A 20,416-nucleotide genomic window follows, 5' to 3' on the forward strand; every position below is an offset into this window, starting at 1 on the left:
GAATATATCCCATAGATATAAATGCACAGTTGCACAATAAATACAATTTTTTCTTATTGTTTGTAATAGCAAAAATTTTGAAGAAATTTAAATTTTCATAAGTTGATTGTTAATTGTTAAATTGTTAAAAAAAATATGGAGCAGCCATTCGAAAGATAAAGTTTATATGAACTAAAAGGCAATCAATCAGAAGATTTCTAACAAGGAAGAAATGTGCCGGGGTCCTGCCCTAGCGGGGTCCAGGGAGTCCTGAAGGATGAGTGGCGTAGGCGAAAAGATGGGACAGGAGTCGTTCCGTTGGAGCAATCTCCAGAGAGAGAGCTAATGCAGCTTTCTCTGGGTCATCTTTTATTACAATTTTTCTCATCATTAAGATTCAGAATACGTCATTAATTATATAATTTAAAACTTTGCCAAGACATGACATTTCCTTAACCATGATTGGGGTACAAAAAATGTAACATTAATTTACATTTTTCCAGGATATGACCTTCAGTTATGTAATTATTAAAAGTACAGAATCATTAATAAAATACATCATTAATTTACATTTTTCAGATTTTCCCAAGATTTACTATTTTTCCCAAGATATGTTATTTTCTTATTAACTAATGCCAAACTACATAAACAGACTCTAAGTCTCCTAACCAATCATTAACCTAAAGTACACTTGTACTTTATTTCTAATCTAAAATTCCCATCTAAAAAAGTCCCTTTAAATCTTATATTTAAAATATCCTAAAGTTTATAAATCATTCTTAAAACATATCAGAAACCTATACAACTACAAATTTAAGAGTTTCTAAACTTAAGAATCTAAATAAAATAATATTTCTAACATTATTCTAAAACTGTGTCTTATAAAGCTGTTTTAATTAATTCCTAAATTTATTCTCATAAAACTGGTTGGGCTACTTTCTCAAAGAGTTTCTTTCTGTTTCTCAGTCAAGGTGCACGAGTTCTCATATCTTTATAATCTTTCTCAATAGAAAGTAAGTTCTAAAAATCAATCCACTTTCCACCAATATTAACTATGCTCATCATATATCCCTATGTAAAGTAAGAAAGGATTTATAAAAAGAGAAGAATATATCTTTATATGTTTTAACTTTCCTAAGTGTATAATATAACTTTTCTTAATCAAAAATGAAACTGCATGTGGTGAACTTTGTGAAATAAGCATACTGATTAGGTTTTCTAAGAGGCCGGAAATGTGGGCTTGGGTTCTAGTTAATATAATCAATGTGGTGCCTAAAATTCTCATGACCTTTCAAAGGATGATTGTTGTCCGTTATCAGGCTTGTCCACAATGTACTGAGATAGAAGAACAGCCTTCTACTTTGTCCTTGATATGTTGAGGGGTAGTAGAACAGCCTCTAAGGCATGAACTACCTGTTATGTTCTAGCCATCTGAAATTTAATTTGTTTGGCATTTAACATACTCATGCCTCCTGTCAGAAACATAAGCATGAAAATGCAAAGTCCCAATTACATTAAAAAGGGTCTCATGGTTTCAGTTTCCCACCAACCAGCATGGCTTTGCCAGCATTCATCCTCACTGTGACCCTGTCAAGACAATGGGAGAGTGGCTTTGCCAACACTTTTTCTCACTGTGACCCTGTCAAGACAGTGAGTGAGGGATCGCCTTCACCAGAAATGGATGCACAAATATGCACATAGGTAATATTATGATTTTATTATAATATACACATATTTTCTTGTGTGTGCTTAGAATGTTTTCTGGAAGAAACAAATATCTGATATCAGTTGTTGTCTATGAAAGACAAGAAACAGGATTGGCATAGAAAGGATCCATCCAACTGAGAGAAATAATCAGTAGGTAACTGCTCCAACCTTCTTTAACAATTCCTTATAAACATTTTTTAAACACCTCAAAAGTATTCTAATCTTTTTATTTCATAATCTAATTTTTCTTTTTCTTCTTTGCAGTTAGCTTTATATTGATATTTAATGACAGTTATCTATTTGAGAATAGGTGACTATTCTCAATATGCCTGCCATACCTATTATTTCTAGTTCTTTGGTTATTATAAAGAATTTAGCAGCTACTATTCTATATAGCAGGATCATGGAGTAAGTGCTGGTATATGTTTAAGAGAGTTAGAAGTTTAGCTTTATGATTTGACAGAGCAATATTATAAAGGAATGCAATAGTAGTGGATATATATATATATATATATATATATATATATATATATATATATAATTCAATGAAGTATCTCCCACCTGAATTAATAAACAATCTAAAAGCAATTAAGTAAAGGAGATTTTACAATATGCACATCCAGATTTGGTGAAGATGAGACACACAACTTGCATAAATTCTGTGTTTTATTTTGATTCCAGATCTGTACAAAATTATTTTTAGAGGGAACACACATCCACCCCAGAGGCATAGAAGTATCATGAGGGTATTTGTGTTAGTTTCCCAAGGAATGTATTAAAGGGTTTTACATAATACATCACACCAACACTTCACTTAGTATGTATTGATTGATTACCAAACATGTGCTGTTACTACTCCATGCAGTGAGAATACAGGCATGGAAAAAAGCTAAAAGTCTCTTCCCCCAGGAGTTTACATTCTGGTGGGAATTTCTACCAAAATTTAATCTTCTTTAAAAGCTCTTTCCTCCTTGAAAAATTCTACCTGCTAACTGCCGCTGCATCTCTCTCTCCTTTCTCCCCCATGAAGTTTCCTTACCAGAAGCCTGCATGCTCTACTTCCCCTTCCCTCCTCCAATGCTCTGGGACCACACAACATGACTTCCCCACTAGAGAGGGACACATGTGTTTCCTTTTCAGCCCATGGTTTTGTTGGGCAATAGTAGCTTGCATAGACCACAGCTCTCCTTTCCATAAACACGACGCTCATAAAAAACAATCTTCAAGAGCTCTATTTATCTCATGAGACATCTAATGACAGAATATTTTGTGAAATAAATTCTTCCCCTATTCATTACACTCACTAAAATATCTAACTCCCTTGCAACTAATGTTTTTATTACCCATGGCAAGGTCACATATGAATCTCCATTCATAATCCACAAAACTTTGGCTGAGCCAAAAACATAGACAAACAAAACACATTCCCAACTCAAAGCCCAGGTACTCAGTTTTGAAATAATTCCATATTAAAAAGCATATTAAACTATCCATTTGTGCCTTTTGATTTTACCAAACCTATCACCTTAACTACTTTTTTTTTATAAACAAGAAAACATTGTCTCAAGAATTTTTTTTTCTGTTCTCTTTTTTCACTCCTCACCCTTCCTCAAAGGTCAATATTGCAGAACTTTGATATGGTCCAAAGGCAGGAAGCCACAGTGGTTAAAGCACAGAGGGAGCTGTATGCTTGAGGAAAACAGTCTACTTGAGGTCAAGTTCTGGTGGCACATGTCACTAGCCATTGGAACCTAGCAATGGGCATATATTTACTTCTCTGTGCCTCAGTTTCTAGCATGTACCTTGCATGCAAGGTTTTTTTGTTGTTGTTGTTGTTGATATTGTTTTATTTTTTTGGTGGTGCTGGGGATTGAACCCAGGGCCTTGTGCATGTGAGGCAAGCATTCTACTGACTGAGATATTCTGTGCCTCAGTTTCTAATTCTGTTATAGTACCTGCCCTGTGGAGCTTTTTATATAATTAAATGGATTAATCTCTCTCTCTAAGCTCTATGTTGTGGAAGTGACAATTTAAGAACAGGGATGGTTAGTAATGGAATGGCCAAGTTCTGATACAACATATTGTTCATAAAAATAATAATTTCTTGGGTGTCTTGGCCTCTCAACTTTCTTCATGTTTCTGTGAAGACTTAAGAACTTTTAAAAAAAGTAAACAAAGGAATACTTAACAAGTCTACTGAAGTTCTGTCCCAAGAATCTAGTTGCACCCTGTTATGGTTTGGATGTAAAGTGTCCCCCAAAAGCTCATGTGTGAGACAACTGTGGGAAGGTTCAGAGGGGAAATGATGGGAGGTGAGAGCCGTAACCCAGTCAGTGAATCAGTCCCCTGATGGGATTAACTGAGTGGTAGCTGAAGGCGGGAAGGGTGTGGGTGGGTGGGGGGTCACTGGGGGTGCGTTTGAGGCGTATATGTTATATCTGGCAAGTGGAGTCTCTGTGCTTCCTGATCATCATGTGAGCAGCTTCATCCACCATACTCTTCTACCACGATATTCTGCCTCACCTTAAGCTCTGAGGAATGGAGCCTGCTGTCCATGGACTGAGACCTCTGAAACCCCGAGGCCCCAAATAAACTTTTCCTCCTCTAAAATTGTTCCTGTTGGGTCTTTCTGTCACATCAGTGAAAAAGCTGACTAGGAAACACCCTAAAACTATAAGATTAGGGAAGAAGTAAGGTCGATATTCCAGAGCAACCCTGCCAATTCTGATTTGAATTATTTTTTCACAGCAGCAACTTCACTGATCCTGCACTGAACATTTGTGTCAATATTGATTTCCTCTCTTACAGGGCTCTAGTGAGCCAGCTATGTTAATGCACCTTTGAGAGTCCTCAGGCAAGCTCAATGGAAACACACTGCATCGGTGACTTTTAAATTTTCGATTTGGAGGAATGTTGGCCTAGTGATCTGTTATATTTCCAATTGTCTTTACTTTGCCTCATTGGAAGAAATGAATAAAAAGCAGCAAGTTTTTAAATTAGCAATAGATTACTTAAAGTGTCTTTTACAAAAGGAAGGATGGGATCCTTCTAAATGTGATGTAAAATTACATGCTCCTGCTATCCTGTAGTATTTTTTTTTAAATTAGGAATTCTTTTAAGTGGATTAAGTCAATTTAAGTTCAATATTCAGTTTCAAGTAATACATAGTTACTTATACTGAGGGAATAACTATTTGTGTATTCAACGGTTTATACACAGGTACATTTTATAGAATTCATGATTCACAAAAAAAGGTAAAATAATTATGATCTGGATATGAAATGTCCCCAAAAGCCATGTATTAAGGTTTTGGCTATGAGCTTCTGGCATTATTAGGAGGTGGTGTGACCTTTGGAGGAGGGTCCTAGATGGAGCAGGTAGATCACTGGAGTCAGGCCTCTAGAGGTTGTATTTTGTCCCTAGCCCCTTCCTTTCATTCTCTGTGTCACAAGGTGAGAACCTTTGCTCTGCTCTTCCCACCCCACCTTGAGGTTCTGCCTCAGCACAAGTGCACAGTGATGGAGCCAAGTGATTATGGACTGAAACCTGTAAGATCACAAGCCAAAATAACCTTTCTTTTTCTTTTTGAGAGAGAGAGAGAGAGAGAGACTGAGAGAGAATTTTTTTTAATGTTTATTTTTTAGTTTTCGGTGGACACAACATCTTTTATTTGTATGTGGTGCTGAGGATCGAACCCGGGCCGCACACATGCCAGGCGAGCGCACTACCGCTTGAGCCACATCCCCAGCCCCTAACCTTTCTTCTTTTAAGTTGTTTTTCTCATGTATTTTGCAACAGCATCAGAAATCTGAGTAAAGCAATAATAATAGTACAACAGTTTCAATAAGCAAAAGTATGTCTAGTCTTTGTAAGCTATAGCCATTTCTTTGTCACCACTGAATTATGGCTTAAAAAATATTGATTATGACCAACGTATTTTAATAACATGACAATATTATAGTACCTAGAATGAAGAGCCTAATTTGTTGTAGTAACCCCCTCCCATGAATACACACAGAGATCTATATGCACACAAAAGCATTATACCAACATATTAAGACTGGTTACTTTGGAAAAACAAGGATATAATTCATTTCTTATCTGTATTTGCTTGCATTTCTAATTTTTATATAGATAAAATGTTTTTTTGATAATAAAATATATTATTGTATGTATGTTTATGTAATGAACTTCTAAACTTTTGACATTTTTATTTATTTGTAACAATTATAGTATGCTAGCCATTATTTTCTGTGGATATTAAAAATAATAATATATTAGCCTTTTACTACAAAGGCAAATCAATGTTTCATGTTTAGGTACAGCATATCTTCTTATTTAGGACCATTAGCATCATCAAACAAAAATAAAATCAGCTTGGTTAAAAACAAAGAAAATCACATTTATTTGAAACAAACTAGGTTTGCAACCTGGGAGACACAAATTCGAGTAGCCTTACAGTGTGTTCCCAGGTTAAAAGAACATGCAGCTGTTTTTAAAATCTGAAACTACAAGATGTAGTTACCACTTTTGTTGGAGATTATGATTGACCCAGCAAAAGTGAAGTGGAAGTTATCGTGTAAAAAAGGGATGGGTACCCCTGAGTCTCTGTGCAGTTGGGAAAGGAGGTTCATCATACATAAGGCCAGTGGAGGATAACAATGTTTCAGGAAACTGTGGTTTGGCCCAGTCCAAAAGTCACCTCATATTGTGAAGGACACTTCTGTATTGCAGTTCAAAAGTCAGTCTTCATAGGGATGTACCTGAAACATGATCCAACCATGGCCTCCCAGCTCCATTTCAAGTGCAATCTATTTTTTTGACAGAATATCAGATTGTATGCACTCAGCTGAATTCCCTATGGTGAAAAATAAGGTATATGAGATCCGAACGCTTGAAAATTATCAACATTTACAATTACCAGTAGCTTCATCAAAGCATTCTCATAAGCAAATGTGTTATCTTTTATATGACTAAATCCTAGAGTAATAGGAAGTAAAAAATACTTAATTCTTCACATTGCTATTTTCAACCAAAAAAGCACCAGGCTATAATATAAACAAAGAAAGTGTTTATTCAGGAACAGTAATCATGATTCAGTTATCCAACTAAAAGGGATAAGGTGTGCTCAGACAAAGGACAGGGGAAGGGGGGTTTTTAAGGGATCCAGCAGAAATATGGTCTGATCTTAATTGCATGCTTGAGATGTTTATGATTGGTTGGTAGGGGCTGCAGGTAGAAGGTTTCATAGTAGGATTGTTGCAAGGCAATGAGCAGAGTGTCTTGTGAGCTGTCAGCTCTGGAGAAGGAGGGGGTTGCCTAGTCAATCACCCACAGCCAATTCATACTTCAAAGAGGCAGATTCAAGATGGAGTTTGTCTGGCTTTAAGCAAATTCCATATAAGGTTTATAAAACAAAAATCACCCTCAACAGTTGTATGTTAAAGAATATTACCCTAAATGCATGTATGACTACATGACCTGTGTGATTCCACATCATGTACAACCAGAAGAATGAGAAGTTATTCTCCATTTATGTAGGATGTGTCAAAGTGCATTCTACTGTCATGTATAGCTAATTAGAACAAATTAAAAAAGAATAACATTAATTGTATATAGTAGGATTATAACGAATACTATTTTCCTAATTTTCTGAGAATGTTTTTAACCCTATTTTTTATTACCTGTTTTCTAAAAAGTCTAATACTAGAGCTGGATGTGGTGGCCCACACCTATAGTCTCAACAACTCAGGAAGCTGAGGCAGGAGAATGGGAAGTTTGAGGCCAGCCTGGGGACCTTAGTGAAGCCCTAAGAAACTTAATGAGACCCTGTCTCAAAATAAAAATAAAAAGGGCTGGAGATGCGGTCCAGGGGTCAAGCACCCCTGAGTTCAATCTCCAGTACCAAAGAGGGGAAAAAAAAGAGTTTAATATACAAAAAATCCCTTCATCTGAATGATAGAACATGGTGTTCCTGTCCTAAGTAAAAGCAGATGAAGTATTCTAGCTCATTGCCCTTCATTTAGTTAGAAATAGAAAAGGCCATTCAGCAACGTCTCCATTTTCTTTCTTACAGTTCTTTCTTTCCATCTTAAATCTAGTAGGTACAGTGCTCATAAAATCTTTTTTGCCAGAACCGTAGAGTGGAGGTGAGAAGGAGGAAGTTAGTGGTGTCATAGTCTTACTCACGAATGTTCAGAAATACACGTTAAATGGCAGGTTTTAGGTCACTGGGGTCAGGTCTAGAGGCTGTGGCAGCTTTGTGGAGTGAGCCCGGTGTCCAGGACGATGACTCCTGCACTGTTCTAACGCTTCCTCCACCTACTTCAGCTTGGTGACTTTCCACATTCCTTGAACCACACAAAGGACCACAATCTCGACTGCAATAAACAGTGATAGAGTGGAAAGGACAGGGGTCACAGATGCAGAAGGACATGATTTTAGTGGGCTTGACACTCACTTTCTCTGAGCTCATTTCCTCATCTATTAAAAAGGAATAACAGTAGGTTTCTTAGAGTAGGGTTGTTATTAGAGATTATATGTAAACTGACACTCGGTGTGCATTCTGTAAATGGTAGTCTTAGTTGATATTGTTCTTATTACTTATCATCACCCAGAATTCAGAAATATGTAAATCATGAAATAATTTAGTTTCTCTCTCTGATAATAGCTTTTTTGAAAAATATTTTCTATTTGAATCCAAGGAATCTTAGCCCATCTCATTCCTTCTTCTAAATCTCATTTCAAATTCCCATTCCCTTCTTGAATTATTCTTATAATACATATTTTATAATATTCTTATAATATATATATATAATATTCTTATAATACATATTTTCAATTTAAGTGTTCAATTTGGCTGGGCACAGTGGCGCACACCTGTAATTCTAGTGGCTCAGGAGGCTAGAGGATCACAAGTACCAGGCCAGCCTCAGCAAGTTAGCAAGGTCCTAAGCAACTTAGTGAGGCCCTAAGCAACTTAGCAAGACTCTGTCTCAAAATTTCAAAAAAAGTAAATAAAAAGGGCTGGGGATATGGCCCAGTGGCTAAGCATCCCTGGGTTCAATCCCTGGTACCAAAAATAAATAAATAAATATTCAATTGGTCTTGCTTTGGCCCCTTCTTAAGCATAACATACCTCAGCCTGAACTGTTGAGTCCTGCTTTCCAGTCCTTCCATTTATCCCACCACCTTCCCTGTAGTTAAAGTCATCACCACCCACTGTTTCCCTGGCCTGAAAACTGATACTCCCTTGTGCCCTCTCTTTTCCTTGATCTATCAGGGATTCCTGTGGGTTCTTTGTCCAACCCATGTCCTCCCTCTGACTGTCCCTCCCCAGGGCCGGCCTGCACCTGCCACCTCAGCCAGCCAGCAGCAGCTCTCACCTGCACTGCAGTGGCCCCCTCCCTGTTTCTGCTCCCACCTCTCAGGATCCAGCCTCAGTCAGATCTGCCCACCCCACAGGTTCAAATCCTCCAGTTGTCATGATTACCAGTTCCAGACCCCTCGCCATGGCCTTCAGGTGTGAGCTTACCTCTGTCTTCATCTCTCACCTGGGTTCTCTTCCTTCACTGTGGCCCTGTCACCCGACCTCTTTCTCTTTCTGTCCCTTGAGCATCCCAAGCTCACTGCCACCTCTGGGCCTCTGGGCGAGCTCCCTGTCTTCCTGGAACTCTCCCCACAATTTTATTGTGCTGTTTCCTTCTCAGAGTCCAGGAAGCTCAGAGGCCCCCTGACCTTCTGGAACCTCTGCTCCATGATCTTCTTCAATCTTCAGTTTTATTTATAGTGGTGCTTTGTAAGTTTAAATTTAAATATCTGTTATCATGTTTTTAAACCTTGAACCACTAAAATGCAAGCACCAGCAGGGTGGACAAGTTCACTGTCTGATTGTTACTGTATTTTCACCCTCTGGAGCCTGGTTTGGTAAATATTTGTTGGGTTAGTGAAGGAATGCACGAAAGCGAAGTACAGACAGAAGTGTGGGAGGATGGACAGTCTCATGTCCAAATTCTGGTGATTCTTTGAAATTTTCACAATCCTTGTGACAAGCTAAGTTATCTTTGCTTCTCTCAGGGTTGGAGAGGGACCTTGTCCCCTTAACCAGAGGTTTTTTCCTACTGGCACAGGAAGAAGAGGAACGGACAAAAATGGTATCGCTACTACTTTTAAGAGAAATTTGATTAAAANACTTTTAAGATGTTCCAGATATCATCTGGAAGGAAAACAGAAAAAACAGGAGTAGAGAAAAGCTCTTGGTTGCTAGCTCAGTTACCTCGTTCCTGGCAGTAGTGGTGGCTGTCAGAGCAGGCAACAAAGAAGGACATTAACAGCTTAGTCGTAAAGGGCTTCCACCTGTGATTTCCTTCTCCACTGCAATTTTCATCAGCTACTTCACTCCCTTAAACACCTGTTTTCCAAATACAAACAGGTGTCTCCCAAGCACATGTAGCTGCCCACCATGTTCCTGAAGTCCTCATGAATTGATGATGGCCTATTTTCTTTCCATACAAATATTATGGAGCCATGCTGACACCTAGATCAGAAATGAGAGGAACAGGCAGATTTGGTGAACCAAATGCTATAAACTCGAAGAATTTACTGGAGACAAAACTTGTATTAAATTACTCTCTTTATAAAATAACTATAAAACACACATAGAGACATTAAAATGCTAGAGCAAAACTCTTCACTGTGTCAAAATTTAGGAATTTTATTCTTAATAGATTTATTAGATCTTTTTCATACTTGCAGGTAAATATAGGAATTTGTCCTTGCAAATCTGACATCTCCTAGACCATTTCTCTTTCTTTAAAATGGTAGTTTTTAAGTTGTTCAAGTTAAAAAAAAATAGTTGTTCACATTCTTCTATTACCCTGACAGAAGTTAAATAAAAGATAAAATGTTTTCACTTTTCTCTTCTTATATGTGTTTTGAGTTTAAAAAAAATAACAAGAAGAATGAAATAAAAATGATATAAGCTTTGGAGTCAATGTGTTTTCAACTCTGGCTCTATCTTAGTAGTTCTGCAACCATGAACGTATTTCTTAACCTGTTGGTGCTTCAATTTATCATAAATAAGATAGTGCTACCTATCCCTACCTTGTTGGGCAGGTATAAGAATTGATGATGTGTAATACAATGCCCAGCACAGGGTACCACTGAATGGGTGAAGGCTAGATTGATGTTACCTAGTTGAAATGCCTCTTTGGTTTTAAGTGACAGGTGCATGCCCAGTAATTTTCCTCTATCTTCCCCAGACATCTGAGATCTCATGTATGGATTCTTAGGATTCCTTAGAGGAACTCTGTTCAATATAGTAGAATCATAATGTTTCTAAGTCTTGGCTTTGCCGATTAGTCTATTAACTTGTCAAAAGACTGCTTCTTAAACCGTCATGATATCTGGATAGAAATTTCTTATATTAAAGGGCTTTAGTTATCAGGATATTTTGTTCATCAAAGGACATTTTAATCAGCAGTAAATGTTTTTACTTTTTAGACTTAGGACTTTAAAATCCTCAAAACTTTTTTAAAAGATACTAAACCATTTTAGTGACCACTTTTAAAAATGTTTTTATTAATACACAATAGTTACACATAATGTTGGGGTCCATTTTGACTTAATCATAAATGCATGGAATATAATTTGCTCCAATTCAGTTCCCAATGCTTCCACTTCCCTCCCCTTCTCCTCCCCCTATTCCCCATCCTCTACTCCATAACCTTCCTTCTATTTATTTATTGTTTTTGAATTGGTGCTCTGTAGATATACATAAAGGTGGCATTCATTGTGGTATATTCAGATATGTACATAGTGACCACTTTTGAAAAGATTTAAGGTATGTTTATATCCCCTCCCCTGATTGTGTTTTCATACACAGAAAAGCCTTCCTTAGGCACAGACTGCATTCTCTCCACCTCCTATAATCAAATATGTGACGGGAATGTCATGCCGAGAAAAGTCACTTGCAGTTTTATTTATTTATTTTTTTAGAGAGAGAGAGAGAGAGAGAGAATTTTAATATCTATTTTTTAGTTTTCGGCGGGCACAACATCTTTCTTTGTATGTGGTGCTGAGGGTTGAACCCGGGCAGCACGCATGCCAGTTGATCGCACTACCGCTTGAGCCACACCCCCAGTCCACTTGCAGCTTTATTTATTTTAATATCTATTTTTTCAACAAGTTATTTCATTTTTTAATAACTTGTTCAAAAATATTTAAGGAAATAAGGCATTTTGGTAAATTTTACCTGCCCAAGAATTAGTAGTGACATAAAATTGTAGAAGATGTAATCAATCTGTCTTCTAGTAGGTTTTGTATCTTCTCTTCCATTAAAATGTTCTCAAGTATGACAGATAAAGGACCATCAAATTTCCATCTTGGGAGTGATGACCAGGCAACAGTTAGACAAAAATTTCCTCTAATGGTGCTCCAAACCTCCCTTCCATGTTCCCCATCCAGAATGCTTCCATTCCTTTTCCCTAATCCCATTCACATGTTCCTGCCCTCTTAGACTCTCCCCTTATGAAAGACCCTGGAATTATTAGCTTGAGTGAATGAAATTAGAATGTTCATCTCTCAGAGCTACATGTGAAATAACATAAAATTGTCCAACATTGTAGGAGGCCTTCCCTGGTGGATTACTTCCTTAAACCATTGAGAAAATTATAATCTCTACGGTTGGTCCATGTGCAGACATCCTGGACTTCCAAATTTTGTCTGTTAATTTACTCTACCTCAGATAAGCAACTGACAAGAGGAAAGTTAAGTTAAAACTCAGAGTTTTGGAGGTTTCATTCTATGATCATTTGTTCCCATTTCTTTGGGCCTACGTGGAGGCAACATATCATGGCGGAAGAGCAGGGTTGAATAGCATGCACACCTCATGGCCAGGAAACAAAAGGGAAGAGGAGGAGAAAACTAGGATTTGATGATCCCCTTTCAGTTACCTAGAGACCTCCTAGTAGGTCCTGCCTTTTAATGTTTCTAGCACTCCCTAGTAATGTCAAAGTGGGGATCAAGATTTTAACATATAGACCTTTGGGAACATTTCAGGTCCAAAGCAACTCCAGTCTACTGATGGCATATCAGAGACCAGTGAGACCCACCAAGGTAGGAACATCCCATGTAAACAGCTACTTCAAGATACTGACCCTGGCCAGGTGTGGTGGCACACACTTGTAATCCCAGCAGCTTGGGAGGCTGAGACAGGAGGATCTCGAGTTCAAAGTCAGCCTCAGGAATGGTGACAGTGTAAAGCAACTCAGTGAGAACCTGTCTCTAAATAAAATACAGGGCTGGGGATGTGGCTCAGTGGTTGAGTGCCCCTGAGTTCAATTCCTGGTAACAAAAAACAACAAAAACCTGATACTGTAACAAGCTGATGTTTCTGATATTTTAGACAAATGTGTTAATTTTTTACAGTAGATCTAGAGGAAACATATTCTTATTGGACAATTCTTTTAATATCCCTCAGATCAAATAAAGATAACTAATTTCAGTTAATAAAATACATTTTTAGAATTTAATTTGTTATAAAATTTTATCATCAATTTCTTTTCTAGGGCTGACCTGTTTTATTTCTGTCATTTCTCTCTCTTAATTGCTTGTTATCTGCCAATAGTTGTTCCAGAATTTTGAGATTCTGCAAAGTATATACAATTCTGTAGTGGTCAGCAATATTTTAATCAGGTAGAAATTTGCATTATTGAATACCCATTTCCTTTTTTATATTGATCTTTTTCCTGGTGTTAAAAAGAGAAAAGACTGTCCTCCAGAAATTAATGTAGGGAGTTATTTTATTTAACATTATATATTTATAAGCTTTATAATCATTAGCTTTAGTCTGAAAAGAATTTTGTACATTATATGGGCAATCCCTCCTGTATGCTTAATCTATCTACCCATAATTTACCTTTCACAGATAAAGAAAAGGAGGAGCAGAAAAATGAAGTGAATTACTAGATTTACTGAAATCCAGTCCAATGTCTTTTCTTTCAAAGTAGGAAGCATGAATTTGGACACATGAATTCTACCCTGTGTTCATCAATGAAGTATTGCTTGAAGCTGTAGCTCTACAAACTCATTCCTCCACAACACAAGGCCTTCAAATCTTCTTGGTTCCTTTTTCTGTGTTAATTAGTAATGACCCTGATCATCTTACCAAATCAACTAACTTATCACACAGTGTAAAATTTCATTAAAATAGCTTTATAATTAAAGTTCTGAATAGAAGTAATAAATAAGATCAGCTTTATACAAGACACATTTAATCTTTTATGAAAAATATTATCTTGCCTTGAGATTAAAACAAATATTTTCAATACTAAAGGATATTAATACTTAAATGAGATTAAAACAAATGTCTTCAATATTAAACCACATCAATACTTAAATGAGATCAAAACAAATATTTTCAACTCTAAATGATATTAATATTCATAAGGTGATGGAATATTTTGATGTTGCAATCAGTCCTGTGTGTTTCAACTGAATTTTGATTTTTTTTTAGTTGTAGATGGACACAATGTCTTTATTTATTCATTTATTTTTATGTGGTACCGAGGATTGAACCCAGCACCTTGCACGTGTGAGGCGAGTGCTCTACAACTGAGTTACAGCCCCAGCCCCCTCAACTGAAATTTTTAAAAAACTATTTTTCTTTTTCCATACACCCTGAAAAATGATGCAGGAAGCCTCATTGAGGCCAGTTTTAACAGCTAATTATTTAAGATAGTTTTCTCATTTTATCTCACAGTGATGACAAAGTTTGAAAATAATAACAGATACGATATTAAAAACAGTGCAGACCAGATGGTTTACATCGTAAATGAAGATACCGATGACTTTACCAGGAATGCTTATCGGACGCTAAGGCCCTTTGTCCTCAGGGTCATTGACTTCATGGGACAAGAGATCATGACGATGCAGAGACCTTTCTGATGCACCTGCTGCTGCTTCTGCTGCCCCTCAGCCAGGCAAGAGGTAGAGAAGGGCAGTCTCAGCCATTGTCTCTTCCTGATCCAGCCTCCACTGTGTGGTGTGCTCCTTCCAGGGCTCCATGGGAGGGATTCTCACTCAGGAGATTCCTCAGGAGAAGGAAGCCACATCTTCTCACCTGCGAAAAATTACACAGGAATTTTTCTTGCAGTTCATTCTCTTCAAGTGCTTGTTGGTGGCTTAAGCTCAAATGAAGGCTATCTGGGCCATGACTCCATTTCTGTCAGTTGTGTCTACTGAATTAGAAGTCTGTGCAGATCAACAGCAGTCACACGTTTATTGAAATGCATCTACATATTCCTGGGCAAGGTGATACTAAGCATAGTCATAATTGGAAAGGACTTAAGACGTGGAATTAGAATGCAGATGTGCTGAGTTAAATTTGCTGATTTTTCTATTACCTGTCAGTTCTAGGAAAGTTGTTTGCTACAGGAAAAAGGAAAGCAGTTTTAGTGAGCAGCCAATCAGAGTCTGAATTGTAGATACACCCCTTGCATAAATTTGTACTGTTTACTTAACATCTTTGGGCTTCAGTGAACTTGTACACAAAGGTGCAGAGAAATACTTTACAGAATTCCTGGGATATTTAAAATGCATGTTATGCTAAGTATCAGCATTTACTAAATGTTAATTAATCCAGTCCTCTGTGTGCTTTGACTTCTTCAGTTATAAAATGGAGATGTGAGTACTATCACTTAGGATTGTTTTAAGAGTTCAATAAAAATAAATATTAACTGCTCAGAACAGCACCTGGCCCAGAGTCCAGTGTTCAAGAAAGTTAGTTATCGTTCCTAGATGTTTTGCTCCCTTGTTACCACTGACTTGTAATAACAGCTTTATATTTGAGACGGATCTTCACTACTGTCCTTGATTCTTTTAAATATACTAGACATTTTCTTCATATTCATTACCCGAGTTTTCTTCTCATATCTTATATGTGTAACTTTATAACATTACAGGAAGCTGTGAGGTTGTAAGCTAACCAAAATTGAAAACTTGGGGCTGAGGCTGTAGCTCAGTGGTACAGTATGTGCTTAGCATGAGCCAGGCCCTGAGTTCAATGCCCAGATCCACAAAAAGAAATTACAAACTTTCCAAAATGATGGAAAACTCATCCCATAGTACTATCTGGATCTCATTCTGATTTCTATAGCTTAACTTGTATTCATGCATGTCTGTGTGTATTTAAGTCTCTTCAGTCTTATCAGCTGCATAGATTCCTGCATCCACCACCACACCATAATGCAGATATTGGTAGCTCTGTGTCTCGACAATCTCCTTCTATAATCACAGGCACCAGAATACTGGAAGGTCAGTTGGTTATTTTTAACAAATAATAAACAGGCCTGTTTTGTATTTGAGGGGAAATATGACCTCTTTCCTGCAGGTTCCTCCCTGTGGGGACAACCACGGAGAAATGGCTGAGTAAAGTGTGGCCAGGACCTTGACTTTCAGCACATGCAGCAAGACGTTCAGTAGAGCAATACACACATGCAGTGCTACCTCTCCAAATGGTAATTTCCCTGATCCTTAAATGAGTAAGAACACAGAGATTTTGTGAAGTGCGTATGTGGCATCCAACTTCTTCTGCTGTTTCATTTGCAGTTGGATATACAGTGTCCTCTTGGTGTCACTCTTGGGTTTTGGGCAGAATACTGGAATCTGTGCAGGGCTTCTTATAGCATGCACAAATAAGGAGCAAAAGAATGCACACGCCCAACCTGTGGATGTGGCTGGGGCTCTGCTTCTCAGTGAAACCAGCACCCACACAATACTCAGCATTTTCTGTAAATGGATTAACCAACTAAATCATGCTATGCAGTGGGCAGGTTTACAGCATCACTTATAAAATGCTTAGTGTAATGGAGAAGTTAACCAACTAGCTGTCATAAAATAACTTGCAAACAATTGCCAATACATGGTATTTTTCCCAAAAACGTAAGCTCCTTTTTCAGATTGATAAAAAGAGTAAGACAACACTAAAAATATTAAACCTCTGAGAGACATAGCCAACCTAATGTTTTTATTTACATCTGACTGTATTTAATTCACCATGCCAAAGATTTCCAGGATGGGAATATAGGTCCTGAATATTCAAATGGCCTAATACTTTATCACAGATAAAGAGTACTCATAAGACTGGGGTAGAAGCCTGTTTAGGTACACAACAATAAAACTATAAAATTCATAATGGGTTACATTATAGATTTTTCTTTGGTTAAGAATTATTTCACTGTTACCTCAGTTGCTATGGATAATTCCTTATTTCTCCACAAATGTAACAAAATACATTCCCAGAAATGTCTGCTGAATTTCTTAAAATTTCTCTCTGCCTTGCAGTGCAGCAATACTCACTATATATATTCATTAAACTGATTATTTCTCATTTCATTTCATCATGCCACCAAATATTGCTTATGTGATAAAAACTTCATTGTAGGCAACAGAGTGTGTAGGTGAGTCTTGTTCTGGGGAGGAAGAAGTACATTATTCCCATGACCAACTGACATTAGGATACTTGTCCTAAGCAAGTGGTAGGGTCCTATTTGAGATACAGAAGTCTTTTGGTGTCTTCAGATAAACTAAAGGGGACACAGTCTATTTAGTCCCCAAAATCTTACGTGATCCTATGGATTTTGTGAAATGCACAGTAATTTGTGTTCATACTTCACGAGTCTTCCTAAAAAAAAAAAAAAAGAAGACTCTCTGATCCTAAATTTTTACCACATTGAGAAAAATTTAGAAATTAATTCAAATCATACTTTTTGCAATGAGCTCCTCCTAGTGCCTCATTTGAGAATGAACAAGGAACCCCGACATAAGAACTGTAAGATATGCCCTAGCTTAGCTAACAGGTTGCAATCTGCTTAAACCTTCTTGGCCATAATTCCCCCATTTGAAATTACGTAATCACTGCATTCTTTTCTGGCATTGCAATTTTGCCATCTCAGTGTAAGTTGCTTCTAATTTGAAGAAGAAAACATTTACTTTCACAACTTCTAAGCCTAGTCAAATGACATTTTGACCTTCTAGATCAAAGCCCTTGATGGTGTAGCTCAAGGGCACATCAGCAGTATTGTCTGGAGTGCAATAGCTGCTATGAGCAATGGCCAACGCCAGCCACCTTGATGTCCATCTCCCACTGGACCTGGGTGAAGAGAGGAAAGCCATGACTTCAGATCTTGCTTCCTTATTATGAGCCTGTCATTTTTGAGTTATCCTACGATTATTTTTCTCATAAGAACCAGTATATAGGTGGGACATGATAGCACATGCCTGTAATCCCAGCTACCTGGGAGGCTGAGGAAGGAGGATAGAAAGTTCCAGGCCACTCCCAGCAACTTAGCAAGACTCTATTTCAAAAAATAAAAAATTAAAAGGGCTGGGGGTGTGGCTTAGTGGCAGAGCACCTTAGGTTCAATCCTCCCTACCAAAAAATAAAATAAAGTCAGTACAGCATACGGTGAAAATAGTACACTTGGGAACTAGTATACCTCCTGATTGGTTCACATGACTTGTTCACTTACTAGTTAGATGACTTGTATTCAGGTTCAATTGAAAAGTCAAGTGAGTAAATTTTGGTTGTGTATTCTTCTCCACCTAAGTCAAAACCAGTATCTGAAACTTCAAGATAGTCAATGAACATTCATGGAATGAATAAATGACTAAATGAATGAAAAATCCCAGTACTTGTAAATTACTGTGCTAGGTATTTAATGAGACAAGAAGATGAATGGAATAGGACTCTATCCTTCACCAAGTATAGAGCAAGTAAATATATAATTATAGCACACAGCTGAACAAAAATCACTCCATAGAATAAATTTAAATTAATCAGCTGCACATCAATATCACGTGGTTCTCGAAACCACAAGGTAGGGGTAGGAGGAGGTAGTAGGACTGGGGTGACTTTGACACGTGCTCCTGAGGTAAAAGCTGCATACACTTAATCAACCATGTGTTCATCTTAAAGTATATACCCAGGTGATGTTTTCTGAATTCTGAAGAGTTAAAATATGTGTACACCAAGATAGACACATGGTATTTATAAAGCAAATAATTTTTACTGAAAACATACATGAGTATAGCTTAAATGTAAACAAAAAGTAAATAGCAAATCCCAGATACACATATTGTAATTATTAAGTGTAATAGTTTTCCTTCAATTTTCTCATAGTTCTTGGTTCTGCTGCTTCTCAAGAGAGAAGCCAACTGTGTGAAATGACCTAATTCTGAGATTGCTAGGTTTAAATCAAGATTTGATTCCAGGCCAGATAGATATGTATCTGGGTATATTTGGAGAAAACACAACATAACATAAAATAGGTGGAGTAATATGAACAATTGCCTGTAATACAATAAAGATAATGATGATGCTGATATTGGTATGAATACCTACTCCTTTTTAGTGTTTAATATATATACATATATATTTTCCAGGTGTAGTTATTATTCTAGCTACATTCCATATATTCATGCATTTTATTTTTATAAAAAGCCTATGAGATAGATTAGCATGATAACCCCCATTGTAGAGATGAGAAAGTATTCTGCACAAGCTCATCAGTTCCCTATATGTCCATGAACTCATTGTTTGATACTGGCTGCACCCTAAACCTTCGTCGTACCCTATACTTCTCTTATCTCTGTGTGATGTTGGGTTACTTTGTGTGCTAATAAAGAAACACAGAGGAAAGGAGAAGATAGTGGGGGCAATCACTACATGTGTTTTGAAGTTCAGGGTGATGGCTGGGAGCATGTGAGGTGTAGAGGAGGTCCTGTCTACAATGAGCTCTCTCCAAATAACTTTGCCCTTGTTTCTAGGGTGCCCAGCAGTACTACTAACTGAAGCCCACTTTTTTTTTTAAGTAAGCAATTTTTATTGAAGTTTGAATTCTTATATAGAAATACATTTCAACTGACTTAAGTCCATCACCAACGAAGAGAAACTTTATGCCACCAATTTTTTTTTTCTATTATACTGGGACATTTTGTTGCTCAATGTATAATTTTCATTTTTCTAGGCTTTATTTCACAAAAATTTCTGCAAGTTTCCAGTGTTAGAAGCCTGCAGTCTTTTAGGAGAAAAGAAAAAAATAAATCAGTCCTCCAATCATGAATGTCACCAATCTATTAGGATATTGCTCCAAAACAAAATCCACCTTGAGACTAAGTCCTCAATAGAAACTCAAAACATTAGGTGCTGTGGTCAGTGAAGACTCAGACAGATCAGGCTGATTGAAAGCTTCCTCAATGAAACAATCAATCAAAAGCATGCTTGAGATACAAGTCAAAATAGTGTTCCAACCACTTGATTTAAAACCAAGTAGATTTTATGTTTATAAACACTTTTTTAGTTTTGCTCATGTTTTGTTTATAATTACAGAAGGAACAAAGCATCATCACTGCTCAATTCAGAAATTATTAAGAAAATATTGTGAGTACAAGAAATATAAAGTCTAGCCTGGCTTGGTAGTGTACACCTGTAATCCCAGCAGCTCAGGAGGCTGAGGTTGGAGGATTACAGGTTCAAAGCCAGCCTCAGCAACTTAGCAAGGACCCAAGCAACCTAATGAGACCCTGTCTCAAAACAAAAAAATGAAAAGAATCAGGGAGGTGGCTCAGTGGTTCAGCACCATTGGGTGCAATCCCTGGTAAAAGAAAGAAAGAAAGAAAGAAAGAAAGAAAGAAAGAAAGAAAGAAAGAAAGAAAGAAAGAAAGAAAGAAA

This window comes from Marmota marmota, unplaced genomic scaffold (assembly GCF_001458135.2).
Source record: "Marmota marmota marmota unplaced genomic scaffold, marMar, whole genome shotgun sequence".
Taxonomy (NCBI): domain Eukaryota; kingdom Metazoa; phylum Chordata; class Mammalia; order Rodentia; family Sciuridae; genus Marmota; species Marmota marmota.